The following is a 17961-nucleotide window of genomic DNA, read 5'->3' as shown; positions in this document are numbered from 1 at the left end:
GGAAAATTAGGCAGTAGTACGGTCAGTTATGGTTTAAAAATGTGTAGAATGTTCTTAATTTAAGAAAGCTTTGGAAAAAAGGAAAACTGAAATTTACTTTATGTCTTTCTAGCTTAGTTTTTTTAAAAAGTATTATTTATTTATTTATTTTTAGAGAGAGGGGAAAGGAGGGAGAAAGAGAGAGAAACATCAATGTGTGGCTGCCTCTCACATGCCCCCAACTGGGGACCTGGCCCACAACCCAGTCATGTGCCCTGACTGGGAATTGAACCAGCGACCCTTTGGTTCACAGGCCGGTGCTCAGTCTACTGAGCCACACCAGCCAGGGTAATTTTTTTAAAATTAATTTTAAAAAATACGTAGTTTTAAACAACAGGGGAAATGATTTTTTTCCTATATTGTTTAAAAAAAAGAAAGAACCCCCCCCAAACAAATTTTATCTATCATTCTAGATAGTGTAGATACTAATTAATAGCTGTGGTCTGTGGATACTATAGATTTAGATGTAATAAAAATTACAGGATTAAATATTTATTTTACCATTATCTAAAATTTACAAAATTTTAAAGAAATGTGGTTATATTTATAAGTCCTCTATTTTTTAAGCTGTGCGGGGTTTCTCTAAACACACTTTTATCTCTTTAGTTTTTAAAAACAGCTTTACTGAGTTATAATTGATATATAATAAACTGCACATATTTAAAGTGTATAGTTTTCACATCTGTATACACCTGTAAAAGAGTAAAAATCAAAATAGTGAACATATCCATCACCCCTCAAAATTTCCTCGTGTCTCTTAGAAATCCCTTCTTCCTACCCCCTACCAGGGAATCACTGGTTTGCTTTCTGTAACTATAAATTAATTTGCACCTTCTAGAATTTCATATAAAAGGATTTTTACAGCATTTTATCCTTTTTCTGGATTGTTTCACTTAGCACAATTATTTTGATATTTGTCAGTGTTGTATTTAGAGTTCATTCTTTTTCATTGCTGAATTGTATTTCATTATATGGATATACTGTTAATCCCATCCAGGGTATCTTTCAGCTGAGACATTATGGTTTTCATTTCTAGATGTTTGATTTGAGTCTTTAAAAATATCTTGCTCACTATTTGTAGTTTGAACATCTGAAATACAATTAGAGGTTTTTTTTTTTAGTGATTTGAGAAAGAGAGAGAGAGAACGAACATTGATTTGTTGTTCCACTTATTTATGCATTCGTTGGTTTATTCTTGTATGTGCCCCGACAGGGGATTGAATGCACAACCTTGGCATATGGGGACAATGCTCTAACCAACTGAGCTACCTGGCCAAGGCCAATCACAGTAACTTTTAATGTCCTTTTCTGCTAGTTCTAACATTTGGTGTCAGTTCTGAGTCAGTTTTGATTGATTTTTTCATCATTATGAGCAATATTTTCCTGTTTCTTTGCATGCTCAGTAAATTTTTATTGGCTACCAGGCATTGTCATTTTGACCATATGCTAGGTACTTTTGTATTCCCATAAATATTATTAAGCTTTGTTCTGGAATATAGTTTACTTACTTGAAAACAATTCAATCCTCTCAGGTCTTGTTTTTACGATTTATTGGGCCGGGCAGAACAATGTTTAGTTTATTTCCTACCGTAGAGGCAAGACTATTCTAAGTCCTCTCCCCAGTGTCCTGTGAATTAATAAGTTTTCCAGTCTGACCAGTAGAAATAGTCTCTCTTACTCTTCCAAGCCTGGTGTGAGGACCAGCTACTGTTCCTGCTGAATCTCCTGGGTGTTTCTTTTTCCCTCAGGTTCAAGTAGTTCTCTCATACGCATGCACTCATTAGTACTCTGCTGAATACTGAAGGGAACCCTCTGTAGTTCTCCAGTGCTCTCTGTGCAGCTCTCACATCTCTGACACTCTGTGCTCTGAACTCCAGACCCCTTGGTCTCTTGGACTCTCTGCTCCATCTGGTCAACTCATGGAGTGCACCAGGCTCCACAAGGCTTCCTTCTCCTGCACTGAGGCCTGGAAACTCTCTGGCATTAAGTTGGGGCAATTGCAGGGCTCACTGCGTTGGTGTCCTTTCTCTCAGGAAATCATCTCATTGCTGGATGTCCAGTATCTTGAAAATTACTCATATATGTATATTTGTTTGTTTCATGTGGGAGGGAAATTCCAGCGTCTCCATTTTTGCCAGGAGTCTCAAGTCTTAAACTTTTAATCTTCATTATTATTTTGAAGATACATAAGAAGATATAAATGACTTATTCCTTTATATTTTGCTACTGAAGTATTTCATTATTATTTTTTATTTTTATTATTTTTAATCCTTACCTGAGGACATGTTTTTGAGAGAGGAAGGAAGAGGGAGAAAAGAGAGAAAGGAATGGATGTGAGGGAGAAACATCGATCGGTTGCCTCCCATATGTGCCTCAATCGAGGATTTAACCTGCAGCCTAGGCATGTGCCCTGACTAGGGATTGAACCTGCAACATTTTGGCTTATGGGATGATGCTCTAACAAATTTAGCTACCTGGCCAGGGCTGAAGTGTTTCATTATTTTCCGCGAGGGAAATTTAGAAACCTAAATTATGTTATTTCCTTGCCTCCCCTTACATAGTTAAAACACATGTATATGGTGCTTCAAAGTGCTCTCACTATGTCACATTAGCCTATGGAAAAGGTGAGGCAGGTAGTTTTCTTTCTATTCTACAAGTGACGAAATATCTATTTGGAGATACTATGGCTTTCTCAAGTTACACAGCTAATGAGCAGGAGAACTAGGACTTGAGTATGATTGACACTTCCCATCCTCCCAGGCTGCAGAGACCATCACATAAGACAAACACAGCCCTTCAGCTCAAGGAAGTGTTAACACAGCCCCCTGTCTAAAAGCAACTTGAGAAAAGCAGGTGGTGGTCTTCAGGGCAGGTTTGAGGAGGCCACAAAGGAACAATTAGTGCTTTCTTAGTGCACTGCTTCCTACATGCATGGACCATGGCTGCTTATTTATTTAGGTATTTACTTATTTATTCTTAACTTTTCACAACGAATCTGCTGTAAGCCTTCAAGTCAAAAGCTGTATTTAAGCACTGCAGATGCCAGCGAGGGATGCAGGAATCAGACTTTCTAAAACAGACAACAACAGTTGAAGAACTGGAACTGAAAGCAAATAACTGCACCAAGTATCCATTTCACTTGTGCTGCTTGATCTTGTTGAGCGTCCGCATTAAGAGTCTGGCTACCCAAAAGATTTCCTTCCCCTTCCCTTAGGTTCTTATGTGGCACACTTGGACAGAGGTTAAACTAGCCAATGAACCCAAGCGCCACATGGACACAGTGAGGATCTGGGTGTAATGGAAGCAGCAACCAGTGCAGTTTGCCTGGCCAGGGGATGTGGAAGAGGACGTCCAGAGGCTCAGGCACCGAGGAGGCAGGTGGTGTCCATTTTACTTCAGTGCAACAGCCTTCTGTTGTTAGTGAAAGGAAGATAAACCTGGATGTTACTATAAAACTTAGTGTTTAAGGAATATTTAAATAATTCAATTTTTTTCTGCCTCTCTTGTAATTTGGATCTCTTCTTATGTACATTGTACCACATGCAAGCAAGGTAACTGAACAAAACTACTTTCAATCCTTGAAGCTGTATCCAGGTTTACGACAGTAATTGTGTTTACATTTTATGACGCCTAGTATTGACAAATGTTCTATCCTATATTAAACAGAATCCATAGACACTTTTTTGGTAGATTTTATTTCCTACAATGTATACTGCCACCAACCTTACATAAATTACTTGATGTTGTGAAGTCAGGAATTGGGGACAAAATTTAATTGACAAAATAGTTATTATCTGTTTTTAAAACCTATTCAGTTCTACTAATTACAAGGCCAAATTGTGAGTGAGGAGGAAAGTATATAAGATACTCAGAATGATACCTTCAGTTGCACTGTACAAAGATCTTCTGGTTTAGTTGTAGAGAAAACATGTAGAACAAATGAAGACAGAAACACATATTTTATACCATCTGATTAGCTTATTATGGCTGCTTATTTTACTTAAAAAATATCTGTTAACTATCATCAGTAAGGGGTAATGTTTACTCAGGGTTTTTTTTTTTTTTTTTTTTTTGGACTTTTAAGTGAAGGGTGGGAACATTGTCACTTTATAAATGAAAGCATACACTTATGTTTTAGTCAGGGATCCCTAGAAAACAGAGCCTATTGTCAAAACTTACAAGTGTGAACCTTTATTGGAGGTGGTGTGTGTGTGAATGCACATGCGAAAGGAAAAAGGGTAGTGAGGCAAAAAAACAAAAAGGAAAGAAAGCAAATTTAAGATGGTACATTACTGAGCTGGGTCTCAGCTTCACAAGAAGACACTGCTGGTAGCTTGGGCTCCAGAAAGCCTACATGGACCCATGACATCTCAGAAGGGTCTGATGGGGCAGAAAGGGGGCGCATTTATATGCTGGCTCCTTTCAGATGTCTTGTTCACTGGCTTAACTCTTCCCTAACAAGGAGTTGGGTCCTCCCACCACTTCTGTGTTATGTTGCCTAGCCCCTGGGGCACCACTGGGAGGGCAGATCCCCTGCCGTAAAGATCAGCACAGTGTCTGGCCTGGAACTGCTGCATGGGGCCAAAGCCACTGTAGGTCAGGCTGGGTCTGGGAGCTGCCTGTACTGGGCTACCACATGGCGGGGATGAGGAAGTGGCTGTCGGGGGCAGTCAGCAACGGTGGAGGTGCCCTGGCAGGCAGGGCCGTGGTGGGCGGGGCTCTCCATTCAACAAGCAACTGAGGCCTGGTCATATGGGGCCAGGTAATCAGGGGAGGCTTGCAAATTGAGCTCAGGGAGATTACAACTCTCCTAGACCTTGATTTGAATTTCTGTTTCCCCTGATAGCAGCTGTCTGATCTTAAGCAACTTATTTCCCTTGTTCTTAGCATCTATACAATGGGGCTGCTGTGAGGCCTAAGGAGATATTTACATATTTAACACACCAGCACAAAGCTTGGCATGAACTGTAGTCCTTTCCTTTTCTCCTTGGGTCCCTTGGGCTGAGGTAGCACATCCTATTAGGGATCTTTGATTGCTTCTGTACTTTGGACACATACATGCACACACTCATTTCTTTTTTTTAACTTGAATATTGAGGAATAAGTCATACAAAAGACTTTCTAGGAGTTATTCTGTCCTTCGACTGTTTGAACAGAAGATATATTTATGTCTAACACAGATTAAAGTATCCAATTGTTCATTCCAAAATGCAAAAGGTAACACATCATTCATAAAAGCTTATTTGCTGAGTAACTACCTGACCACTCTGAAGCTTTCGGATGATGAACAGGAGTCCCGAGGAAGGAAGGAGACACCCACAGAAACAACTCAACTCTGAGACCACGTGCAGCTGAAGTCTGTTTACTCTGGCATCAGGATAGACAGAACTTAACCCAGATTTCCCATTTCTACAACTCCAGAGCTAGCATGGGACTCTTCTCTTCAGTCTTTTAGCAAAAAATGTGGCATATATTTCTTGGAGAGCCTTCTGATTGAGTACTATCAGAACAACTGCCACTTAATTGGCAAAGATTTTTACAAAATCAGTGTTAGAGAAGTTGTATATATTTATATACATGGTGAGTGGAGAACCGGCTTTTCAATCATCAGATAATTTTACTTATATTTGTTTTTGCACAAGCCATACACATTAATGGTTTTCAGGCAGGTGTAATTTTGTCTACCTTGTCTCCTTGTCCCAACATTTAGCAATGTTGGGAGACATTTCTGGTTGTCACCCTGTTTGGAGGGCGGGGGGGTGGGGTGTTGAGCTCCTGGTTGGGGATGCTACTAAATATTCTACAAACGCACAAGACAGCCCCCTCCCAGCAATGAATTATCAAGCCAAAAATGTCAGTGGTGCTGAAGTTGAGAAATCCTCACCTACATCAAGGCATTCTCAGCAATGTGTTTTCTTTACTTAAAAAAAAAAAAAAAAGGTTTTGAGCTGCAAAAACTTGTGCTGTTAACTTCCAAATACAAAGGATAGCAGAAGCGATAATACTGCAGGGGTAGCATAGGTAAAGGGTGATGAAGATTCTACCAATAAAAGTTTATTTACATCTCATAGGTCAGAAACCAGGTTCAGTGGGTAGATGTAATGGTGTGTCACTAGACCAGATGATGTCTGAGATTGCTCCCAGCTCTGAAATTCTGTGATTAGATGAGCACTTTATCTTTTCAGTAACTGTTATATAACTTCTAGCAAACTTAACAAAACTCTTTTTCTTCTGAGAAAAAGAACTCACAGAGGATATGGTCTGCATGATCTGTTTTGTGTCCTTTAAGGTAAGAGGACTGGGGAGGTCAATTGGAAATTTCAAAATAAAATGCTTACCAAATTTCCTAGTTCACTCAAATGTTTAATTCGAATAACAGATGTAACAGCTTTCAAATTCCTACAAACTTCATCTAATTAGGGATGGAAATTATAGTGTAGGAAGTAGGATCCATCTGAGGTGCAAGACACCATGACGGTTTGCATTTTTAATGGCAGAAATGAGGTTTTGTCTCCTTTTGGCTTTCAGGCTACAGTAGGCTGCCCAGATCTTCCCCAGAGAGACAGGGATTTCTGCATTCTTACCTCTGTTAGCTGGGAATGTTAGGCCTATAAAATATCCTAAATGCACTTGAAAGGGAGAGTATCAGTTCAGTCTCTCTTTTCAGATTTCACCTTTTGTTAAACTAAAGTCTGTCTCCTATTCTTTTTGGTCTTATCATTTCAGAAGGAAATAAATTGGCTCTGTTATTAGTTTTGCCTTAGTTTTATATATCCCATAAGTACCATTTTCTCAGCATCAAAGCAGCTTCTTGAATTTTTTATTTCTTCCTTGTTTCGAGTAAGGGATTTCAATTAAGCATGCTGTCCACCAATGGCTTTCATCATTTGCTACTGGAGATCCTTCAGCATGCAAATAACTCACACTTTCTATTTAAAAAAAATTTTTTTTTTAAATCCTTACCCGAGGACATTTTTTCATTGCTTTTAGAGAGAGAGGGAGAGGGAGAAGGAGTGGGAAAGGGAGACAGAGAGACAGAGAGAGAGAGAAACATTGATTGGTCACCTTCTCGCACGTGCCCTGACTGGGAATCAAACCCACAACCCTTAGGTCTATAGGATGACACTCCAACAAACTGAGCCACACTGGCCAGGGCTAAGTTTTCTTTTTTTGAGGTTTAGAGACTTCCCTTTAAGTGACTGATTGATTGGTTGGTATTTTTTTTACAGTGACTTTGTTTTTCTTCAACAAAAATAGGAGATTGCACTAAAATAGTAATAATTTAAAAATGTGTGGTAACTGGAGTGAAATCTGTAGTTATCAGCAACGGAGTAATGACATTTTATATTACTCTGCCGAACCATGTTTCTAAAGCTTCATAATTAATCGCAAAATAAGAAAGAGAAACACCTAAGTGGGTTTAGTGGGGGGTGGGTAGGGACAATATTCTGTCTGAGAAAGCCACGTCGATCCCATGTTTTGATGAGCAGAGTTCTTATGGAATGGCTCTGCTCAACTTAGATGCGTAGAACATATTTCCTAACAATGAAATAAGGGCAAAACATGAAAGAAGATAGATCTAAAAAGAGACATGATTGGTATGCAAAGTGGTGAGAACAGAACACTAGAAAGCTGGGACTGAATAAAAGTTTCTTCTTTTCTTAGCTTCTTGTACAGAATCTTCATTTCACTTCATATTCAGATTATAGACAGCATCTAGAAATTTTGCTGGGAAAAAGCTGGCATGATTAAGAGATTTCAGAGAAAATGCTTGCAATAATTATGAAGTGTCTCAAGAAAAATTTTCTTCCTCAACTTGAAACTTTAACAATGTAATAATGACTGACTTATCCTGCGATAGAGACCTAGAAAAGAGGGCTAAATTCAGATCATTTTAATTCCTTTTGCTACACTAGCTCTGAGGACATATTTCAGGACCTTCATCAGCACTCAGTAACAAAAGAGTGCTAAATAAAGCACACGGTACTGTTACTATTTTTTAAGCATCTCTTTTTTTAAAGCATTGAAAAAATATCTTCACCAAAAGATATATTTATTGATTTTTAGACAGAGAAGAAGGCAGAGGGAGAGAGGAACGCCAAAGTGAAAGAGAAGCATTGATCTATTGCCTCCTGTATGTGCCCATACTGGTGATGGAAGCCGCAACCGAGGTACATGCCCTGACCAGGAATCAAACCTGCAACCTTTTGGTGTATAGGACGATGCTCCAATGAACTGAACCACCCAGCCAGGGCTAAGCATCTCTTATGTGCCATGCATTCTTAGAGTTTTTTTACACACTTTTATCATTCAGCCCCTACAATATTATTAAAAAGGGGTATTATTATCTTTAGATGCGAAACTGAGCCTCAGAAATTAAGTAACTTGTTCGAGGTCATGTAGGTGGTTGAACCAGGATGGGGTCTATATCTGTCTACATCAAACTGTGAGCCCCACCACCCACACAGGCCGCCAGGATCAGCTCGCAGCCTTAGATCTTAGCCAGGCCCTTGCAGAACAAATCAGGGCTTTTAGGAGCACTCTCAGGACAAACCACTAAGAATCCTCAGATGCCAAGACATGCCAGGTCCAGATGATCTTATTCTCCATTTTGGAGCCATAGTAGGTGATCCCATTTCTCTGTATGATGCATGTACCATGCAAAGTTGCCGTGGTTGTGTTACAGAGTGGGGGTCTCCAAAAATCCCCAGAGCCTGCAGGTTGGGGGATGGGGAAAGGAAACAGCTTTTAAGATGCCTTCACATGCCTGTGGCTAGTGGCTAGTGTCTTTGTTACACAAATGGCTTTGATACTTCCAAAGCCCCAAGAAGATGGGAGGGGTTTTTGGACCATGGGATGGTACGGAAAGAGCACACAGGGCCTGCGCAGGGTTCTGTAAATGGTCAGAACTGGTTACCATGCCCACTGCGTCACAGTACGCAGTCAGGGATTTAAAAATAAGCGGCAGGCATTTTAGCTGGGAACACCATGCAGCTTTGAAAAGGGGGAACACCTATGCGGCTTTGGAAAGGAAAGGGAGAACTCCATGCATTGTATAAGGAAGCTGGGAATTCCACGCGGTTCTGCATTAAAAGCTGGCAGGCACCACAACACAGGCAAAACCTCCCCAATCAGGATTGAATGATTGGTAGCTACCAGTAAAGCTGAACTGTGTCTAGGAAGTAGGGAAACGGTATCTCTAACTTTTCTAAAACTCGCCTGGTTTGGTAGGGGGAGGCAGAACTATGTGTTTGTGGGTGTTTTAAAGAAAATAAGACTTAACGGCAGAAATATGCAAATAATCTAAATCTATATAACCATTAAATAAACAATTCTTTTTCTTTTCACTAAACTCTGGTATTGAGAGTTATGTTTCTGGCGGCGGGCAATCGGGCCCCTAACTAAACAGCCCGTGGGTTCTGTTACAGTTGTTGGCAGAAGAACCACCCTGCAGGTTGGAGCATCAGAAGGAGCGAGGACAGGCAAAGTTGACTGTGAGAGGCAGATGACATCCCAACTCCAAATACAGATCTCTCTGGGGAGTCTTCAGACTAACACTCTCAATTTCACAAGGACGCTGGCCACTGCCCCCCAACCCTCCTTATCTACTATTAAGTCTAGTTGTACCCTCCACAGCAGTCTTCTAAAACTCCTCTCTGCACGCAGCCCTGCCTTTTAGATTGCTGCAAGGACAAAAATCATCTAGGGTGGATCTTGTTGTCTTCTTATTACCACTCAATCCTTCCTCAGCAATCAACAGAAGAGTAGGCCTACCCTCCTTCTAAGAGCCTTTCTGGCATTGGAGAATAGATTTCTGACATGGATCCATCTCTGGTTGGCATTTCCTGGAGCAGCGGCTGTGGTTCTGCCCCAGTGCTTCATCCACGAGCACTGGAGGCATGGCCTGGCGCTGCTGCTTCTCCACATCTGGGTTAGGGCTTCAGCTCTGCCCCTGATGGAGAGGCAGCATTTCAGACTCCTTTCCCAGAGTTCTTTGCTCTGGTTGTCTCATTAAGGCATGGTGGATCCAAAGCCAGGCCACCTATGATAAGAAAAAGGCTAGACCTTAGGTCACAGCATAAGGTTGCTGATGAGAGACAAGGACCAAAGTGAAAATAATCGCACTTGGTGGTGAGAATTGAGATCTGGAACAGTCCTTGAGCTGAAGGGTAGGCTGTTGTAGTAGTTGATTATTTAAATGTTTCGGGCTCAGGTAGAGACATAGACAGATATTCTCATTTTGACCATGTCCAGGCCACAAATGAATATGAAGTATCCAATATTTTGCTCACTGAATTGTGGGCACTGTGATAGAACACATTCAAAATTAAGTTGCTGCATGTGGAATCTGAAAAAATAAAAACCCAAACTCATAGAAACAGAGAGTAGAATGGTGGTTTCCAGGGGTTGGGGGGTGTGTGGGAAAAATGGGGAGATGTTGGTCAAATGACTAAGATTTGGAGATCCAATGTATAGCATGTTGACTATAGTTAACAATACTATATTATATAGTTGGAAGTTGCTGAGACACATCTTAAATGTTTTCACCACACACACATACAAAATAATTACATGAGGTGATGGTATTAACCTTCATTAAGGTAATCATCTCACAATAAATTCATTCATCAAATCATGTTGTACACCTTAAACTTATACAATGTTATATCTCAGTAATATGTTAATGAAGCTGGGAAAAAATTAAGTCGCTGAATATTTTATTAAGATGGTATTCGTCGTCGGCAGCCGTCCGTCTCGAGAGACGATGGTGTAGCTTCTTAAGAGTCCATCTGCACCGCCGAGAATGGCTGTGCAGTCCGACTCGGGAGTGACATGGTATCTGTCTCCTCCCGTGTTGAATCGACATCTTGCGATGACGCTGAAGCTACAGAGCCTGGGCAGGGTAATATGGAGGGTCTGCTGTTGCCCATGCAGCAGACCCCCCCTCTCTTCGCAGCTGAAGGGTCCAAGGGAAAGACGGAGTCGATACAGCTTGGGTTCAGGTGCGCCGCAGGAGTTGCCGGTGTTGATCACAACATCAAACCGCCTTAGGGACTCCGGCTCCGGATTTTCTGTCGGGGTTTACTCCCTTAGCCTTTCCCCTGAAGAGGTATGCCGCAAGGCAGCGGAGGTTTTTTGGAGTCAGAGTTTTCCTTCTCTGATGTACCCTGACTGGAAGATCGAACCAGCGACACTTAGCTCGCAGGCCGACGCTCAATCCACTGAGCTAAACCAGCCAGGGCTAAGATGGTATTACTGTGTGATATATTGTTTCTTACTCCAAAGGAAATGAAGAAATATATTGGTAGTCCTGTAAATAGATTGATAAAATGAATTTTGTCAAATAAGTAAAGTTTTAGAATATGTCTTAGAATCAATATAGATTCTATCCAATCCCTTATATCGCCTCCATGATGCAATTCAATAAAGATTTATTGAGTACCTACTTTGTGCCAGATATGTGCTGAGCACTGAAAATACACGGGGGGAGATTAAATCATATTAACTTTTCTGAACTTCTTAAGGCACCAATGAGGACTAAAGACTTGATAAGGGTTAAAAGAAGAGAATGGAGAAGAAAATACAAGATATACTCATTAGACAAGATCACATTGTGCAGTTTCTATTTTTTCTCCAACTCCACTCAGCAGGGTTCTGAGTCCCACAGTTAGACAACAAATACTCATCAAGCTGAATTAAGCAGAAAATTTAATTAATCAAAATATCCTTTTTTCCTTCGTATTTTGTCTTCTCTCCTCCCTGCATTTCAGCAATTTGAGATTGTATAAAACTACAAGGGGTTGGATAAAGATTTAAACCTTTACCAAGAAAGCTTCCAAACTAAAGAAACTAGTTAACAGTCTCAGAATTCAAACTTCAGCCTCGTGTTACACTTGGCACCTTTCCTAATTCCAGGCTCCATTTTCTCCAGTGCTCAAGTGTCTTCTGTGGAGCCTGAAGTGGAGCCCTGGAAGCCTGAAGAAAAACGCTGTGCTGCCTGAGAGCCAGATGTGTGACGAGGGGCTAATGTAGGCTCTGGAAAGATCAGGTTCATTCTCTCTCTCTTTTAAAATTTATATTTTCAATGGAGACCTAAGTTCATGAAAGCCTCAGGGCAAACAGTTGAGCCTGAGAAAAGCAAAATTGATGCCAACTTCAAATGCAACCTTCAAGCTTATAGAATGAAGCAAATGAGGCATTATGTCAGCTTTTTACAAAATGACCAAGTGACTTTGTAGGACATCTAGAAAATTTATCACATCCCATAGGACCACTTTTCTTCAAAACAGAACTCTTCCCTTATCCTAAAGTAGACAATTCACACTTTCCCCAGCAGCCCAGGGGACCAGCACCACACTTGAACTTTCCCGGTATGTCTCTGGTCTTTTCTCCTTTCTTCAACTGCAGTCCTTCATTGCAGAAGCAGTTAGAGAGGCAGACCCTCATATTTACCACTGTCTCCCCAACAGTGAATAAAGAGAATATTATTGGACTTAAAGATTACTTGTTGTGGGTATTCTTAGGTCCTGTGTCCTTTTTTAAAGTATATTTTATTGATTAGGCTGTTACAGTTGTCCCAATTTTTTTCCCTTTGTGCCTCAATGCCCAGTACCCCCCTTCCCTCCAGCAGTGCCCCACCCCCATTAATTCATGTTCATCGGTCATGTAAGTTCTTTGGCTTCATCCTTTCCTATACTATTCTTATCATCCCCTGTCTCTTTTGTACCAACCTATTATGCTTCTTAATCCCTGCACCATTTCCCCTTTACTCCCTGTTTCCCCTCCCAGCTGATAACTCTCCAAATGATCTCCATACCTATCATTCTGTCCCTGTTCTGGTTGTTTGCACAGTTTGTTTTTGTTTTTTAGATTCAGTTATTGATAGTTGTGAGTTTGTTGTCACTTTAATGTTCATAGTTTTTATCTTCTTATTTTCCTTAAATAAGTCTCTTTAATATTTCATATAATAATGGCTTTGGTTATGATGAATTTCTTTAGCTTTACCTTATTGGGAAACACTTTATCTGCCCTTACATTCTAAATGATACCTTTGCTGGATAGAGTAATCTTGGCTGTAGGTCCTTGCTTTTTGACACTTGGAATACTTCTTGCCAGCCGCTTCTTGCCTGCAAAGTTTCTTTTGAGAAATCAGCTGATAGCCTTATGGAAACTCTTTTGTAGGTAACGCTCTGCTTTTCTCTTGTTACATTTAAGATTCTCTTTTTATGTTTGAACTTTTGAATTTTAATTATGATGTGTCTTGGTGTGGTCCTCTTTGGGTCCAACTTGTTTGGGATGCTATGCTTCCTGGACTTGTATGTCTATTTCCTTCGCCAAATTAGGGAAGTTTTCTTTCATTATTTTTTTCAAATAAGTTTTCAATTTCTTGCTCTTTCTCTTCTCCTTCTAGCACCCCTACGATTTTGATGTTGATACATTTAAAGTTGTTCCAGAGGTTCCTAATCTTCTCGTTTTTAAAAATTCTTATTTCTTATTTCTGTTCTAGGTGAATATTTATTTCTTCCTTTTGTTCCCAGTCATTGATTTGACTCCAAGCTTCCTTCCCATCACTGCTGGTTCCTTGTATATTTTTCTTTACTTCACTTCATATAACCTTCACTTCTACCTTTATTTTGTGGCCGTACTCAGTCATTTCTCTGAGCATCATGATCACCAGTGTTTTGAACTCTGCATCTGATAGGTTGGCTATCTCCATTTCACTTAGTTCTTTTTCTGGGGTTTTGTTCTGTTCTTTCATTTGGGTCATATTTCTTTGTCCCAATTTGGCCGCTTCCCTGTGTTTATTTCTGTGAATGAGCAGAGCTGCTTTGACTCCACCTTGGTAGTATAGCCTAATGTAGTAGGTGTTCTGTAGGGTCCAGTGGCACTGCCTCCCCTATCATTCAAGCTAGATACTCAAGGTGCACCCTTCATGTGGGCTGAGTACATCTTCCTCTTGTAGTTGAGCCTTGGTTGCTGTTGGCAGATCAATGGGAAGGATTTCCCCAGGCCAGCCAACTACAAAGACTGGCTGTGCACACCGACCACCAACTTCTACCCTCTGTGAAAGATTAGCTGTGCAGGAGCAGATGGTGGTGCTCTGATGTGGTCTGTAGCTGTTCACTGGGTGTGCTGGCCCTGGGATATCCCAGGTGGTGCAGGCCAAGGTCAGCCCCTACCTGTGTTTTCCCTGGAGCACCCTGCCTGAGTAATAAAGCAATCTGAGATGGCTGCTACTTAGGCTGGGCTTGGAGATTCCCAGGTGAAACCAAGCTGTGAATCTAAGCTGGCTGCTGGTAGTGCCAGGCCTGGGGCTCACTGAGGCCAGTTATTACTTACTTGATAGGATTTAGACAATTGTGAAGCATGAACCAATACCAGCCATTCATATGTAAAAGAAACTTGGGTGGGCCCCTAAATTGGGTTGGGCTGAGTCTCTGGGGATCTCCAAGATGGTCAAACAGAATTAGCCAGGCTGATGGAGTCTCAAACATGGCACCAGCCGCTGACTCTGTTAGGGGACAGTTTAGAAAAGGGACAATGGTCTCTGCTTGTCTTGATGTCAGACACCTCTCTCTCTATACTACTGGTGCCTTTCAAGCTGCTACCCCAGTGCAAGAGCTTGGAGGGAGTGAGTCTGAGTAGGTAAGTCTGTGTGTGGGTTCTTTAAGATGAAGTGCTTGGGGCTCTAGCAGTTTCATCCACTGACTCAATCCCCACTGGTTTTTGCAGTCAGAAGTTGTGGGGATTTATCTTCCTGGGACTGGAATCCTGGACTGAGGGGCACTGGTGTGGGGCTGGGATTCCTCACTCTTGAGATATCCCTCCTGAATTTTTATCCACCACATGTGGGTGAGGGACCAGCCTGTCTGCATCTGCATCCCTCCTACCTATCTCAATGAATGTGGTTTTTTAAATTCCATAGTTATCAGACTTTCATTCAACTTGATTTCTGACAGTTCTGGCTGATGGTTGCTCTATATTCTAGTTGTCATTTTGATGTGGTTGTGCAAAGGGGTGAGCCATGTCTGCCTACGCCACCATCTTGACTGAATCCCTAGGTCATGTGTCTTTTAAAAGCTGTGAGTTACAATCAGTTTCTGTATTCCCTAGTAAATTCTCATGGTTGGCTTCCATTTACTCAGCAAATATTTATTGAGTACTTAACATCTGTTTTGAGTGTAATATTCAAAGATTGTTTTAGTCCAGTATCATATAGTAATAAAAATTGTGTTTTCATCTCTCATGAATTTCCTTTCTCTGTCCAAGTAGGAACTTCCACTATAGGTGAGTGAGAAAGTGATACTATTGAGTGTTTGGAAACTTTTGTTAATTAATTCATTAAAAAACACTTACTGTGCACCTACTATGAGCCATGTACTAGAGGTTCAGTGCTCAGTAAAAGGACTGTTGCCTTAAAGAGTTCACAGTCCAGTGAGGGGGACATTAACTTGAACCCTAACATTAATACAAAAAAAAGGGCTGGAACAGAGCTATATGGAAAAGTACGATGGAGGTCAGAGGAAAAAGGAGGATTAATTGGTCTCTTCTCAGAGAGGGAAGGATGATTCAGAAGGAAGTATAGGGTGGGTGGGACTAAAGAACCTGTTATAAGAGACAAGGCATTTGACTCCAAAATATTCAAGACTCATAAATGTCCTTGTCTGAGTTATTGGCTGCCCCACCAGATCTAGTAAAGATAGCCTTCTTTATCTGATAGCAACTTATGAATCAGAAAACACTTAGCCAGATCTACACTACTTTTTATCTGGTTGGAGAAATAGGTTTTTCAGAAATGTCAACAGCAATGCACTCTTTGCTTTGACACATGTGACACTCAAAGGAAGTGATAAGGTGTACAGTGAGGTTCTTGAGCTAGGCTACTTTGATTCAAATCCTAGACCTATTGTTATTTGTTGTCTAATTTTGTAGGTGTTACTGATTCTTTAAGTCTCTTTCCTCATCCATAAAAAGGGGATGACCATACCTCCTATGTCATATGGTGGTAGATTGCTAAAAAGGTTAAGTAAGAGAATCTGCGGCTACTGTAGCACTGGCACACAGTAAACCTCAAAAAAGTGTTCTGTATTATTCTACTGGGGGAGCAGCAAGTAGTTTTCAACGTAGAACCACATTTTCTGGGAGCATTTAAAAATGAGATATATTCTCTTAAGTCCAAAATGACTTATATTTCTTCTGGACAATTTTCTAGGTGGCAGCTATAGCTTCATCTACTTTCTTTCCCAGCATTTTGCTTTTTGAAAATCCCCCTGGTTTGTATTTATTTTATAAATACCATTATAACATCGGTAAAGGAAATAAAAGCCACAATAGCAACAACCGACCCCCCCACTGCCAATCTGCACCTTATTTTCATTTTCCCGCAATCTCTTCTGAACCAAGCACAGTCACCAACCTAGAGGAGTGCTGTGTAAGTGAATAAATGAATAAATAAATGAATTTCATCTCAATAGTTCTGCCTCAAAAGAAGTATAAGGTATTACAAAAATCATGCCCTAAAAACTAGGTTAGATTTGTGTTCGCCCTAAAAGGTGGCAATAACTGTATCATAAATGCTTTCTTGAAATTTAAAATTTTAAAAGAAGTCCCACTACTATTTCCTGGTTGGGAAGGCAAACTGGGAGATTGTGGGTAAAGTAATGCATTTGGAATGAGAAACTATAGCCATGACATTAGTACTAAATGACCATACCAGTTCTCCACAGAATGTAAAAAACAGTCATTTGTCCACTAAAAGGCCATTTCCTTTTGGCATAAAATCATGACCTACTTAGCTGTCTTGTCAGAAAAGTCAAACTCATTATTATGAATGTACAGACTCCAGGTCTGTGTCTGCCTGGTCACAGTGAACACAGCTAGATGACAGCCGAGGGGCCGAACATCATCATCCTCAGAGCACACATTGAAGAGAAATCAATACAGATTCTCTTTTTAAAATCCAGATATGTAATTTGTAAAGGTTTGTAAGTAGCCAGATACTTATCACACTTGAAGATAATATTAGTGTTCATTTAAAATGTGTTATTTTACTTTTTCTTTTATTTATCAAGCGAATTACAAAGGGATTTGGCTTAAATGTTAAGTTGGCTATCTCACATATGGCAGAGCAAACCAGGAATGACCCTGAAGAAGAGTGAAACAACTCCTTAGAAAGGCCCCAAATGTATTAGAGGCTTAACCCTGCCAGATTCATGGGATTTTGAGTGTGGAAACTTGAGCCTTGGAGGAATGCTGAAAAATAATAAACATCTACTTTAAAGTCATACCTTCCAATAATATTCATAGCATATGTTTAACTACAGCCAGGCCTAAACATAACCCATTTAGAATGTATAATTACGTATCTGTATATTCAATGGTCAATCTGTCATATAACAGACTGGGAATCTTCTGGATATATCAACAAGTCTGCATGATCCAAAGATTCTAGAATTTCTAATTTTTATTCAAGAACCATCTTGGAGTCTACATACCTGGCCCTTTAGAAGGAGGGAGAGGTAGCTTTTAGTTCCATCTTCTAAAAGGAAAACAAAGCCACTCTGTGAAGGTATATATGATCCAAGATCAGTGGTTTTCAATATTTGTTTTACCCCATTTATTTTATCTTCCTAATTTTTGAGCATTTGGTGTAATGAAGAGGTTAAGAGGGTGGGCTCTTATATCATCAGCTATGTGGGTCTGGAAAACACATCCATCTTAATTCCTGCAGGTGTAAAATGGGGTACAACAGTTCCTATCTTACATAATAATCCATGTATGTATGGTATCTGCACACAGAAAATGCTTTATAAATGCTAGTTATCATTATCTGCTTCTTATTATCTAGTTCTTCAGTGTCTTTCTTGTAGCATCTATCCATGTGTTTATTAATCCATTAGCTATTTAATCGAACACCTGTTG

General features: G+C 40.3%; 1 protein-coding gene across 1 annotated transcript in view; it reads right to left on the bottom strand.

The window, feature by feature from the left end:
• The window catches only part of AK5 (adenylate kinase 5), a 197097-nt gene that overhangs the window by 96787 nt on the left and 82349 nt on the right, over positions 1–17961 (bottom strand). The window lies entirely within an intron of this gene.

This window comes from Furipterus horrens, unplaced genomic scaffold, assembly GCF_987537825.1.
Source record: "Furipterus horrens unplaced genomic scaffold, mFurHor1.1.pri manual_scaffold_3, whole genome shotgun sequence".
Lineage (NCBI taxonomy): Eukaryota > Metazoa > Chordata > Mammalia > Chiroptera > Furipteridae > Furipterus > Furipterus horrens.
This window is presented reverse-complemented; position numbering and strand designations above follow the sequence as displayed.